Genomic DNA, 5,305 nt, shown 5'->3' with positions numbered 1-5,305 from the left:
CCTCAAGTCATGCTACAAAGAAACATTTCATCTACATACTGTAGCAAAACACTTTGCAAATCAATATTACTTTGGTCCATCAGCAGGGCCCTATTAAAGATCAATGGAGATTCACAGTACCCTTGGGGCAAACGAGTGCTCTTCAGCTTAGCCTGACGAAAAACGTAAATCATGTAAGGTCTTGTGAGTCCTTATGCAAAAGGATTGAGAAAATGCATTTTTCAAGTCAATCACCATGAAATATCGTGCCTCTGTGGGTCACCAGATTCGTAACTAAAGGAAACTCTGCCTCTACCATCTGGCTAAGTGGTCTAATGTCCAGAATTAGTCTCCACAACCTCCCATTCGATTTTTTCACAGGGCATACTGCAGTATACTGCAGTATTACACAGTGACTCTGACGTCACTAAGATACCTTGTTCCAGTAACGCTGAAATAGTCTTAAAAATACCCTCATCTGCCTCTCGAGACATGGGAACTGGCTTGCTTGAGGTAAAATTGCTCCTGGCTTCAGCCTAATCTTAACCTCCCCTACCCCCTTAAGCAGGCCTACGTCATAGATGCCTGTAGTCCATAAAGAGGCTGGAACTTTTTCCAAGTCCTCGTAAAAAAATGCTCGACACGGTTGCACTATCATCATTCACTGTGGGACCTCTCTTTTCTCTATTCTGATCCAATATGTAATACACATCTTGGATATTACTTAATCATCTGACGGATCACCTCTGAACATATCCTCGTCAGTGATGTCAGTCAATCTATACCCTTCCCCAATGGCATTCACTGTTCTCCATGGCCTGCCCTCATCATTGGTTCCTTCGAACACAGCCAATTCCCCTCGCACTATGGCTGCAGTTAACCCTAGGGGAATAGTCTCTCCCCCATCTTTGTCCATAGGCAACTGTGGCCTGAACAAAAACTGATCAGGTATTCTCATAATCTTACCCACTAGAACGGGTAGACATGTCAATAAAATGTGTACACCATGTCAACAAAATGCGTACCCCATAAAGAAAGACTTCTGGCTCTAATGGCATTCCTCACAGAGCCATTTACCCTGTAAACATTATATAAAACCGGTCACATTTAGATAATATATCCCTGTAGTGTAACACACTATCCCTTGATCAGTAAAATAAATTATCATAGTTAGCTTTGTCATTAAATCTCGGCCCAGAATATTAACCTGTGTCTGTCTTGAATACAATAATGGAACAGACATGTCACATTCTCCTACAGAGACTGGTAATTCATCAGTAAAAGGAACTCTGCTTGTAGCTCCAGAGAAGCCTTGCGCATTCATGGCATTTCCCAATAATGGATATTTTCCCTCACGTATACATTAGCGAGTTGCACCCGTGTCTACTAAAAAAGAAAAAGATTTGCCTCCTATGGTAACATTAACCGTTGGTTCCTTATGGGTGTCCGATGTCACTGATAGTACTAAACACATCAAGTCACCATGTGGCTGTCCTGTTTAGGGTACATACATATCCCAGTACCTGCAAAAGGACTTCCTCCCACCACAGTGACACCCCCCACTCTAGGTGTCAATAACTGTCCTGTGTTTGCACTCTGCCGTATCTGCATGGGTGCATGCTGTGACTGCCCTTGCAGTGGATTCAATAGTGCTTGCTATGGTTGCAATGCCTGTTGCATTTGTGGCACTTGTGCTTGATACGCTGTCTGATCTTGGGCAAACCCATCCCTATTTTGTGAGCTATTTGCTGGAGGATAAGCTGTCCCCTCTCTTGAGAATTGCCCATTCTGTACAAACCCATGGCTTCCACATGTGCGCTATGTGCCCTGTAATTCCACATGTCCAACATATAGGAGAAGCTCTTCTGACTATCCCTACGTGGTTGAATCCGCCCTGCCCATTGTGAAGATCATTCTGCATATTCCGAAATCCGCCTTGGTTATTTTGAAAACCACCCCTTTCTCTGTAGCCCATTCCTCTGCCTTTCGACATACACCCATTCCCTCCTTGGTCCATCTGACATTGATTATTCTCCTGCGGTGTAAACACTGCTTTCAGCATTCCCAGTCCCTCTCCACTTGTCAGTACCGTCCCTTCAATGGCGTATTTTGACAATTTCTTCTGAGCTAACTTGGCTTCCTCAAGTTTTCTAGCATCTTCATTCTTCTTATTTTTCTCTTGTAACAACCGGCAGTGATTTACTATAGTCAACTGTATCTCTGCCTATGGCTTCGATTTCATTCCCACTAGTTTCTTGAGCTGTCTCTGTACCTGTTCTGGCAATCGCTGACACAGAATGTGCCACTGATTTCCCTCAAGGCACCCTCAATTCCAAAGTCCAGCATTCCTGAATACTTTTAATGTAAGCAAGTGGATCTTCGTCATCTTTCATCTTACGTGCCTTAATTGCACCCATATCTGACATATCAGGATACTGTACCCTGAGGCCCTCCAAACGTCTGCTCTACAATTATTATATGGCGTTCCATCATGCGCTGTGTTCTGTGCCATGACACTTGAATAGCCTGCTCTCGTCCAAATGTCATCAGCCCTTTCCCCAAAAATGGCTGCTAGGAGACCATTAATGTCCCCTATTGCCAGAGTATTTCCTTTCCTCCTGTCATCTTTTCTAGCTCATAAATCCATTTCCCCACCCCAGCCATTAACTGGGGAGTTTACACCTTAAATTATCATTATCCATTTGTGGCCAGGGAATATACTGCGGTCTAGCGCCTCCTTTCTCCAATAAAGGGAATTGCGTGAACCCAAAACCGCAATCGGCCCCCATTGTCTGCCTATCCACCGTAGGGACAATGGTGCCTGGCAATGACCTCAGCCTTTTCACATATGGTGGCGACTCTCCCTACTCACTATGCGATTGTCCTTTAGGGTGTTCGGGATATGCTATAGGATCTGGCGTCCTATCCTTAGGCTGCTCTAAATCAGACCTCTCACATCCTTGTCTGTTTGCAGACATCCCTCAGGACTGCATGCACTTTCTCCCTCCTCCCCACGGAAGGTTTCTCAGGTCAGCCTGTCTAAGGACAAGGCTCTATGCTCGAAACTAAACAGGCTTCCTTCTTTACCTCATGATTGGGCAATTATAGATCCATCTTCTTATTCTCTGCTTCCCGATTCACCTCTTGCTCTCAAAACCTGATAGGCTTTATCGATCCTATCTCTGATATTCCCTATCTCGAAGTTCGCATCTCATATAACTTTAGATGGCCCTGACTTTGCTCCCTGCATCGGGAGGCACTCCTCTAGATTTATCCTAAATGAACTTTCCGTTGCTCCCTGCGATGGGAGGAACTTCTCTATATGGCTCCATGATATTACCGGACTCAAGTCCATTTACTCTTTCTAAATGCGATCAATATCGTGTTTCCTTTGACTCCTTTTTCGCTCCTTTTCTTCAATAAATTCTCTTTGCCTTCTCGCTTCCTGTCGAACCCTTTCCTCTTCTTGTCTTTTCTCTTCCCTTCTTTCATTCTCTCTACGCTCTTCTTCTTCCCTTCATCTTTGCATTCTTTTATCCCTTAATGTCTGCGCTTCCTCCTCTTCTTCTCTTGCCTATCTCATTCTTTGATTACTCTCTGTCTGTTGGCATACTTCCTTTGTTCCTCTGCCCTTTCTTCCTTCTTTTTCTGTTCCTCTTGATACACCCCACCTCTGTCTATTCTTTCTCTTATACTCACCCTCCTTCAGTCTCTTTTCTCATTCCATGTCTTTTCTATCCTGTTTATCTTGATCTTCCCTCTGCCTGACTTCCTCGATACTTTCCAAACTGAGCTTAAGCAATGTCTGTCCACCCATCCATTAGTTCTGAACAAGCGTTACCTCATTAGCTTTATCCTTTTCTCCTTTCCATCTTTTAATCTCTCGTTCTATGTCAAGGCTAACCATTGGCCAACACATCCTTAATTAAAAACCAATGACTTGTCGGTGTTCACCTAATCAAAGCTCTATTTGTTTACTTGTTAGATACGCCTAACCAGAGATGACTATCTATTACACACTGTAGAATAATCATGAGGCCCCCAGCCCATACATAAAATCGCCTCAACGCATATTACGAATTCAGGTGAGATACAGAATAAATGCTAAACTCCAGAAACAATATTCCAATCCTGTAGATATATTACCAAACTCCTACTTAGCACAACTAACATTCTCTTTACATCCTTTTCCCCACTCTTTTCTTTCCTTTATGCCCACCCTCTCCAATCCATCAAAATAATCTAATGATGCATGAATGCATGTGTCCCTATTCATGTTTCCTGATTGACTAAAATGTAAATGTTGACACTTATTTGGCCTGAATAACAACGTTATAATGTTTCTTTATTCCAATCACACTTGTGCAACTACAATTGTGTTAAATCTTTGTTTTTACAACCCAGAATGGGGTGATATACTCCACTAAATGTACTGGGTGAATGAAAAATCCAATCATGAATGCAACTCGCATCACGCACTGAATTACTTATCACTCTGTATATGTCACAAATAATGGTGTGCTCTTCAAAAATGGTGTAGGAATTGTGAAACACAGTAGCCTTAATAAAGACCTGTTTTAGGGTCAAAACACGTGTCGGCACCATCTCCTAAACAAAGGAAACCTCAATAATTCACCAATGAAATACTAGAGAGCATTGTGTGGACCATACTTATTACACTCAATGGAGTAAACGGAATAAAACATATATGACAAATACACCAGCCAATTTTTTTTTAATTTTTTTAATTTTTTTAAAACAATATTTTAAAGTATTTTAATTTCATAGACGCACTGTAGCAAGCTAGGCCATCGGTAAGGATTTAAAATACACCTTCGATTACAGCAAAGGTATGAAAGGCCTATTTTGCAAGTGCTTTTTGTAAGGTGAAGAAGAAGACTGCATTGTCGCTAGTACTGTGCTAATATACATATTTACAATAAAGAATCTCTTAAGAAAAATCCAGCTATTTCACAAGTTCTCTTCTTTTCTAAGGGTTTCAGTTCCATCATTGCCATAACCATGAGACGCGCAGCACAATTGAACTCATACTGTGTCGCTGGTCGATACATCTAGCTCTTCCTTTAACGTAAACTTGAGAGGTCCAACCGCTTTATCATATAGTATGGCTGGAGTCCTGAGTTGATAGCTCCAGTGTGTATGGAGATATAAATCCCAATGTGTCACTGTCGAGGCTGTCCCTTAGATTTGTCAGATTTGTGTCGGGAGACTCGACTTCCGGAGTGTGCCGAGTGATGAAGAAAGAATTGCTGCTGTGACCGCACGTCTTCGTTGGGAAAAAAGAACAGACGAAAAAAACCATCAA

The sequence above is a fragment of the Ambystoma mexicanum genome, chromosome 10, assembly GCF_040938575.1.
Source record: "Ambystoma mexicanum isolate Mex_15411 chromosome 10, UKY_AmexF1_1, whole genome shotgun sequence".
In the NCBI taxonomy this organism is placed as follows: domain Eukaryota; kingdom Metazoa; phylum Chordata; class Amphibia; order Caudata; family Ambystomatidae; genus Ambystoma; species Ambystoma mexicanum.
This window is presented reverse-complemented; position numbering follows the sequence as displayed.